We start from the raw sequence: 9,695 nt of genomic DNA, 5'->3' as shown, positions 1-9,695 counted from the left end.
GCCTCTCTGTTAGTTCAAATCCCCCAGCCATTTCTCAGGAGAAAGGTAGGCAATCTTCTCCCATAGAGCTTAAAGCATCTAAAAACCAAATGGAGAGTGGATGATGAGTCTTTTCCTACTCTATATGGCAATAAGTTTTACTCCAAAAGTCCAAGGTTCAACTTGCTATCTCCTTATGCAAAAGTTATATCTAATATGAAGTAGAAATCTGTCAGTTCTGCTTATTTTTTTGACTTTTTTAAAACTTTTGATTATGCAAAGCCGTTTGACTGTGTGGATCATAACCAATTGTGGCTGACTCTGAGAAGAATGGGAATCCCAGGACACTTGCGAAACCTATACTTGGACCAATAGGCAGTCGTCAGATCAGAGCAAGGCACTGCATGGTTCAAATTTGGGAAGAGCATACACCAGGGATGTGTCCTGTCTCCATACCTTTTCAACCTGATGCAGAACAGATTATTCAGGAGGCTGGGCTCTATGAGGAGAAACGTGGTGTCAGGATTGGTGGAAGATCTATCAACAATCTGTGTTATGCAGATGACACAGTCCTGCTTGCTGAAACTGAGGAAGACCTGAAGCGCTTGCTGCAGAGGGTCAAGGACTGCAGCCTTCAGTATGGACTGAGGCTCAATGTCAAGAAGACAAAGATTCTCACCGCTGGACCAATTGGTAGCATCAGGATGGATGGTGAAGAGATTGAGATTGTTCACAGCTTTAGTTTGCTTAGCTCCACAGTCAACACTCTTGGCACCAGCAGTCAGGAAATTAAAAGACATATTGCCATGGGAAAGTCTGCTGTTAGGGACCTCTCCAAAGTACTTAAGAGCAATGGTGTCACTCTGGAGACTAAGGTGTGTCTGATACAGGCCATGGTCTTTGCAATCACTTGTTATGCATCAGAGAGTTGGACAGTGACTAAGGAGGATAGAAGGAGAATTGATGCCTTTGAGCTGTGGTGCTGGAGAAGAGTATTGAGAGTACCATGGACTGCTAGGAAAACAAACAGATTCATCCTGGAAAGGGTCAAACCGGGTGGCTCCTTGGAGGCAAGGATTCTGAGGCTCCGTCTAACATACTTTGGACATGTTGTAAGGAGGGACCGGTCCTTAGAGAGGGACATCATGCTTGGTAGGGTGGAGGGACAGCACAGGAGAGGAAGGCCCTCTGTGAGGTGGATTGATTCAGTGACTGGGGTAATTGGGATGGATATGTCGGAGACAGTGCGATTGACACAGTACGGAGCAGAGTTTAGGGCTATTGTACATAGGGTCGCTATGAGTCACAAACAACTTGATGGCACATAACAACAACAACAACAACAACAACAACATCTCTCTCTCTCCAGACAAGGAAATCTCACCCAGGAGACCCCTTAATAAAGCTGCTTTAAGCTTTCTTTCTCTCTGGACCCTTCCTTGAGTCCTTGGCCTTCCATACAGCCTTTTTAACTATGAAAGTGACCCTAGTTTTTTCTCATCTTTTCATCTCCAGCATAGTAGATCATTTGATCCTCTGATTCAAAATGCCCCATGCCAATCCATCTCATTTTGCTAATACCTAATATGTTAATACTTATGCATTCCATTTCTTAACATTGTCTAGTTTTCCTACATCCATGCTTCTCACATTCTACATACCCATCACTAGTTTCTTCTTATTGCTGTTCCTCCTCCTTTGTGTTTCCAAGTTTGAGAGCTAAGCCTCAGTTGCCATATCTGTTAGTCTACTCTAAGTGTGCTCTGCTGTACATAGTGTTTTTGAAGACCTGTTATATTTTTGGGACTGGATGGTAAATCTTTCTTCCTAGTCTGTTTTAATATGGATGCTTAGTTTTAGAACAATATCTGACAGACAATCATTTTACTGAGCAGATGAAATACACGTCCCTTACAGAAATAATCAACACTCCCCTCCACCCAAACACATGTATGTGTCTTGTCTCTTCCTTTCCCTGCTACATCACCATTCCTTGCACTCCTGCCCAACTGGTAAACCCTCCCTTCCACAGCCACTTCCTGATATGATAGCTTAGTCCACAAGTCACTTCTGTGATGCCTTGCACCACACACTGCTATTGATCTCTCACGCTGCTGTCTGTTTCTTGTTTAGGAGGATGTAAGTCCAAATCTCATACACCAACTTCAGGGAAAGATTTTGCTTGACGCAGTACTGAGGAAAGTTCCCTGCCACTGAACTTCTGCTAAATTTTATGAGTTACTTTCTCTGTTTACACTACTGTCATAATGTGATAATTTGCAAGGTCCAGATAGGTCTCTTCTAGGTCTGATATGGTGTCTCTTCTAGATCTGATATGGTGGTGGTCCTCAAGCCCATCTCAGGTTTGAGACTGTCATATCCTACAACCTTGGTGTTAAGGAAGCTGATAGCCTTCAGGAAGAATGGTGTTACCTGATTAAGAAGATTATAGGGTGGTCTCAGATCCTGTCTTGTGTGAATCTGTGAGGTTCCTGATGCTGTCTTAACACCAGCAGTCAGGAAATCAAAAGAATTACATTTGAAAAATCTGGTCTCAGGGGTTAGTCTAGAGACTGAGGTGTGTCTAATCCAGGCCATAGTCTTTGCAATTACTTGTTATGCTTTAGAGAGTCAGACAATCACTAAGGATGCCAGAATAAGAAATGTCTTTGAATTACGGTGCTGGAGAAGAGTCTTGAACATACCATGAAGAGTCAAGAAAAAAATAGGTCTGTCTTAAAGAGGATGAAACCAAGTTTCTCCTTGGAGGCTAGGATTTTGAAGCTCTGTCTCACATACTTTGGGCACATGACCAGAAGAGACCAATTCTTGGAGAAGGACATCATGCTTGGGAGGGTGGAGGGACAGCATAGGAGAGGAAGACCCTGGATGAGATGAACTGATACAGTGACTGGGGCAGTGGGAGTCAGTGTGTCGGAATTTGTGAGACTGACTCAAGACAGGGCAAGGTTCAGAGCTGTGAAAGGGTTGCTAAGGGTCACAGGTGACTTGATGGCACATAACAAGAACAAGGCTATCCCATTTTTAAGGGGATAATGTCCTACGTTTTCTCTGTGCAAAAGAAATCCATTTTTAGATAGATCAAGAGATGTAGAAACAGATATAGATCTATCTAAAGATGGTGATATCTATCTCTCTCCAAGCCCAAGGTCATATAGCACTGGTCTGTGCATTGCTGTACAGAGGTAACTCATGGTTGCTGTGATGCAGAGCACTGTGACACTGATGTGCCAAATGTGATAATGGTTACCCATGGTGGACAGTGTTTGTTGGAGCTTCCAGATTAAAACACGCCTGGAAGCAGGAGTGGCATCCACTTCTGAAATGGTTTGCCTCTGGAAACTCTACGAACAGTGCTCAGGCCTTTTGTTCACAGGGTCGCTATGAGTTGTCCATGACTCGACAGCACCTAACAACAACTATATATATAAATATATATAAGTGTGTATATATATATATATGTAACTCATCACTGTGGAATCACAGATGACTCATAGCTGACCCTCTACTGTGTTTCTGAGGCTGTAAGTTGATTACCTTTCTCTTCTGAGCTGCTGGTGGTTTTGAACTTTCAAGAGGTATGACCTTTGTCTTAGTAATGCAAGTTTCTTCTGACTAAGCCACCAGAGCTCCCTCAATCCCTATATATAAATGCTATGCTTGGGAGGGTGCAGCGCAGGAGAGGAAGACCCTTGATGAGGTGGATTGATTCAGCGTCTGGGGTAATGAGGATAGGTGTGTCAGAGATGATACGAATGGCATGGGATAGAGCAGGGTTTAGGGCTGTTGTACACAGGGTCACTATGAGTTGCATGCAATTCAACTGCACATAACAACAACCCCCCCACACACACACATACACCATGATATTCATGACCACATAAACACACAAGGCCCTAAATCTAACACATCTCTATTGAGCTATAAGATAGCATGTTATTGTTGTTGTTGATTGCCATCAAGTACAACTCATAACAACTCTATGAACAAAAGAATTAATGCCTTTCTATAACTTTCGTCATTCCTCCAAGTTCATAGAGTTTTCCATAGGCATGTGGTTTAGGAAGTGGATGACACTCCTGCTTCCAAACCTGTTTTATATCTGGGAGCTCCACCAAACACCGTCCACATGGTGTGACCGTTATGGTATTGATACTCTAACAATGGCAAAAGGTTCAGTATCACAGCAAACCCAGATTACTTCAGTGTAGCAAACTGACAAAGAGTGATAGATGCTCCATTTTTTCCTCCCTCTTGTAAATGCATGGTCCCAAAGCTATTCATCAAACTGTTTCATCTTTTTCCTGGGTACACAAGCACACTTCATTTTCCAGATGCCCTTGAAGTTACATGTGACTGTGTGACTGATTGGTCAGGGATGTGAGCAGAAGGGATTTTTACCTCTCCCAAGGCTGAATCATAAAGAACATTTGTGGCCAAGCCTCTAAATTACTTTCCACCTATTATTTAATGCACAGGGATTTCTGACAGACTAGTGGTAAGAAGTTGTGTTGCCAACCCAAAGGCAGGTGGTTTAAATCTACCAGCTGCTTCTCCTAAGAATATTGGACAATCTCTTTGTGTGTGTGCCTGAACCATTGCTTGAAGAATGCCTCCATTGATCACATATGATCACATAATGGCCAAATCAGTACTTTACAGGTGGGGGAAGAAAGGACAAAGGTCTTTTGTGCTTAAATCTTTACTTGAGATTTGTTTTTTATTTATTGCATTACTATCCTCTTAACTGACCTTTTGATCTATACATTCACAACCTTCAAATCTAAGAAAATTTTAAAAAGTAATTTCTTTGATACTTTAGCTCCATCATTTTAATATGGCCTCCAGTTAAACTCACACTTTCCCCATGTTGACTTCCATGCATGTAAGTAACATTGTTGTTGTTAAGCACCTTCGGGTCATAGGCAACTCATAGCAACCCTATGAACGAAAGACCTGGACACTTGTATAACTTCCATCCTATCTCCAGGTTTATAGGGTTTGGGGAGGCAAGCTGTTTTGGAAGTTGATGCCACTCCTGCTTCCAAGCATGTTTTAATTGGTGAGTTCCACCAAACACTGTCCACCATGGGTAACCATTCTCGCATTTGACACATCAGTGTCAGTGTTCAGCTTCACAGCCACCACAAGTTACCTCTGTACAGCAAGTGGACAGACCAGGGCTATACAACCTAGGATCCTACAGGATTTTAAAGTCACACTCTCGAGCAGGCCTCAGCCTCTGCCCCCAGTCAGAACAGTAACACATAACAAATGGACCCCAGACACTTCCCTTGCCTAACTGCTACTAAGGCAAGACCACCACCACGCTGTCAGCCAGCCAGCCAACTTCCAAAGTGGCGCGAGACTCCAAAGGCCCCAGGCCTCAGGCCAGCCCAGCCTACAAGCCCACTGCCTCATCAAGAAGATTTTAAAGTCCCATAAGAAATTATGTACACAGTACATGAAACCTGAAACTTCATAATGACAAAAAAGCTCAAGATTGTCCCAAATTTATCAACCATTCAAAAACAAGTTTAGCATTAACAATAAATGGTGATGCTGAAAGAAACTCTCCTAAACTATGGGGCGGGGGTGTGTGTGTTGTTGTCGTGTGCTGTTGAGTCAGAACTGACTTATAGTTGATGCTCTAACAGGTTTTCAGAGGCCGTAAATCACACAGGAGGAGACTGTCTTTCTTCCTCAGAGCAGCTGATAGATTTGAACCACTTGCCTTTGGGTTAGCAGTACAACTCCTTACCCATTAAGTCGTGTCAGGGGAAAACCTGAATAATCTATTTCTTTCAACAGAAACTCATATTGGCTATAGAAATCTTGATGGCAATAGGTATTTATTAGGCTTTGTTCTGTAGAAAATAAATTGCACAATTGTTTTCACATGAGAACCAATCAAAGCTTATGCAATGAGAGACACAGGGAAAGACAGCCAAGTGATGACAGAGTTTGGCTGTGGTTGCAAGACAAAGAACGTCTGGGGCTCCCACAACTTTGTCAACATTCTGAGTTTCAGCCCCCAGGACTGTCAGCCTCCAGAGCTAAGACAATGAATTTAGGTTATCCAATGTCATCCCTCCACAATGCAGCCAGATATGCAGAAGAAAATGTATAAAGGTATAATAGTACTTGAAACAATTGTATTTGTCAACTTTTTAGGATTTGTCATTTATTTTGATTTCTCATTTTATTTATTTTTTTTTCTTTATTATTATTTTGTGGGCATGTACCGTCAAATCAGATCTGACTGGTACAGGAAGATATTGTGCCTCCTTCTCCCGCAGAGCATCTGGTGGATTCCAACGGTGTTCCTCTGGGATTGCAGTGCAGCTTCTTGCCACTAGGCCACCAGAGCTCCCCTGATGTCTCGTTTTAAATAATCACTCTTAGATCTAATTTTGTAGTTATATGTTTTCTATTTTCTGTCTTAAAGATGATCTCATTATCGTACAATGAAAACTGTGCAAGTCAGAGCTTGATGGCTACCTTGCTTTTCTAGTCTCAAAAGTTTTCCAAGTTTTTTTTTTACCTTACATCTTGCTTATTTATTGAACAAATCTTATTAAAATACCTAAAATACATTTAAATACATTGGGTACTTCTCTGGGGTGCATCAGTGAAGATTACATTATTATAAAAGCCTGCATTTTCTTCAGTATACAACTGTAACTCTACATAAATGCCACAGATGAATAATACTGCATTCTTGCTTTATTTGCAAAGCACAAAGATGGTGGGAAGAAATGCACAAGAAACTCAGTCCAATGGAGTCGCAAGAAGAGAAGGTAGAAGTGCAGTGCAGGCATCATCACGTTTAACAGAAAGAAGTGAACAGCTCAGAACCAGGCCTACCCAGTCGAAGAAGAACTAAAAGTTACATGAAAATTAAAGTGGGCTTTCAGACTGGCTAACATAACAACATTCTATTCAAAACTGCCCAAAATAGAATACTCTGTCTTTTTTTATTTTAAATTTTGTTAAGCTATTTTTTCCCCAACTTCATTTGTGGGAAGTGTATATTTTCATACTCTTATAAAGATGCCAGGTTTGGGGATGTACTATTTTTTTAGAGGCCTTTTGTCAAAAAAGAGTTTGTCCCTGCAACAATGAATAAATGGAAATTCAAGTTCTCTGTAAACTTTCACTAAAATCTCAGTTAAAAAAAAATAAAGACTAGAAAACAAGTGAACTAAAAAAAAAAAAGAAAAAGAAAAAGAAAAGAAGAAGGCCTTCTCTTTCAATGTGGCTGGAACTGGGAGATAACAAAAAAGAAGGGAAGTGCCTATGTATAAAAACTGATGATTGTAACTCAAACTCACACATCAATAAAATGTTATTCATAACACATATGTGAGGAATCTAGGTGAATTGCATTGTTTTCAGAATTTTTATGGATATGAAATTAATTGAAAATAAAAATTTAAAAAGAAAAAAAATGTCCCTTTTTCAAGTATCTTTTCAGATAAAGATCCAAAGATTCACCTGAAAATGCCTGTAAAATTATTGCTTTTCCTCCCTCTAAGTTAGGCAGATGAGACTATAAAAAGGCGATTTGCTAAATATATTACAGTTTTGTGATGCTCCCGCTACAGCGATTGCGTTTCTGCGGGCCGACCCATGAGGCTCTCTTACTCTCTGGTAGCCTTTATTTAACCTACAACACATTATAGGAAAACAAGTCAATCCAGTCTAGAGAACAACATTCAGGGAAACAAAGTATCACCACCTTCTTAGAACATGGAAATAAAAAATAATTCCATCAGAACTACCTCGCCAAGGAGCATGTTGAAAGCCCAAAATAGTACCATTTACCAGTGTCAGATCCTGTGGAAGCATCAATGTCACTTATCACAAGGAAACGAGTTTCAAACTACTATACCTTAAAGGAGTACATGGGTAAAATACAGAGAAATACAGACAATCGGTGAGCATAACTAGGCTTGTTACTGGAGGAAGAATGTTGCAGTGGCCCCCCCAGGCCTGAAAACTCCTTGAAAAGAGCCATGACAACGTGTAAGGTAACTGACCAAACCAGTCACTACCGGATCCAGATAAGGCTCTGCCCCTGCTCACCAAAGCCCACACCCAAGTTAATTAACAGGAATTGCGCTCCAAATTCCGAGCAAAATACTGAGCAAAATCTTCCCTAATCCTCCCTAAAAGCCGTAAATCCTCTCCTCATTTTGACCTTCTCCTCATAGCTGGCAGTCACTTGCCCCTCTCAGACCACGCAATAAAAAGCCTTTTCCTTTCTTGGGACCAGCATCTTTCTTTCTCTCTTGCTTTCAACTCTTTTTCTGACAGTTACATCTAAATGAAAAATAATTTTTTGTTTGTTTGTTTGTTTGTTTTCAGGTTTTTATTGGGGGCTAGAGGGGTGGGGCCCATCCTCGGAGGTGCTCAGTTTCTTCAGCCACTCCAGGCTGGGACCCAGGGGGTCCTGGGGGTGGCTGAGCACGTCAGGCACGTTCCCATCATCTTGGAGGGGATCGTTGATCATGGAGACATACTTGGTGTAGGGGCTTAACGAGGGCAGAATTACAGCGAGTTCCGCGATGGTGTAGGACACGACCAGCACCAGCTCCTTGGCCCAGGCATTCTTGAGGAAGGCTGCGAGTCTAGTCGCCAAGGTGGCCTCGGCGGCGGCAGCAACAGGAGCAACGAGAACGCTGAAATTTTTTTTTAAAAAAAAGAAAAATAAATAGTAGGACTCTCAACTTCTGCCAGAAGCAGTCAGGAGCTGTGTGAAAAAGCAGGAGTGGTCTGTGTGAGAGCAGGGAGTTTGAGTTGAGGAAGACATTGTTGTGGTGAGCCAGGCCTGAAGGCCCATCTGTAGGGTTTATAAACGTGGATTCACAGTATGAAATCCTGAGTGTTTTCACCAGAGTCAGAACGGTTAAAAGCTGGTTAATGTTACCTATTTGTTCTCTGTAAATTCTCTAAAGCAAGGCTCAGAGTGCCATAGTTTCTTAAACTTGGTGATTTACACACAAAAAAAAATCCCATTTGAGTCCATGATCTTATCAATACCCATACATCATATATAATACAAATGGAGGTGTTATGATAAAAAGAGTAGAGATAACTGATTCTTGGGGAAAGGACTTCTTCGCTGCCAAGCCGAGTCAGGCAGGCAACAGCAAGTCTCTTCATCCTTCTTGGGATTCACTTCCTTTGGAACAGGAAGTCTTTGCTTGGGGAGCCTTCCTTCTATTTCCTCATTTGGAAATGGTTCTTGACTGACCTAGACAAACAGATCTGGGTAAAAAGCCATTTTGGCAATCCTAACAGTCCTAAGCTTGCACCCTCCCTCTCTTCAGTCCAGGGAGATCAACAAACGAAAGTCCCACATTCACTCTCTCTCTCTCCTCTCTAAAAATTTTCCACCTTCTACAGGGTGCAGTCTGAACCAGTTTTCTATCACTATTAGTGGAAAATATCTGAGTTTACCTTATCTGGTAAGAGAAGGTAAGGTAGGTTCTACACAGGTTCTCTGGTAGGTTCTATACAGGTTCTGGCTTTCTTGGATTTTACTGTACAAGCTTTGGGGGGGGGGGGATCTGACTCATGGGCATTCCATGTGTACAGAATAGAACTTGTCCACAGCTCTCTCAAGGCTGTGACCCTTTGGAAGCAGTTCAGCCGGCCTGTCCTCGGAGGGCTTCTGTGTGGGTTCAAAT

General features: G+C 41.9%; 1 pseudogene; it reads right to left on the bottom strand.

Moving 5' to 3' along the window:
* Positions 1–8,374: 8,374 nt before the first annotated feature.
* LOC102866398 lies at positions 8,375–9,289 on the bottom strand (annotated as a pseudogene).
* Positions 9,290–9,695: the final 406 nt, after the last annotated feature.

The sequence above is a fragment of the Elephantulus edwardii genome, unplaced genomic scaffold (genome assembly GCF_000299155.1).
Source record: "Elephantulus edwardii isolate Elephantulus edwardi_28Jun2011 unplaced genomic scaffold, EleEdw1.0 scaffold00184, whole genome shotgun sequence".
NCBI lineage: Eukaryota > Metazoa > Chordata > Mammalia > Macroscelidea > Macroscelididae > Elephantulus > Elephantulus edwardii.
This window is presented reverse-complemented; position numbering and strand designations above follow the sequence as displayed.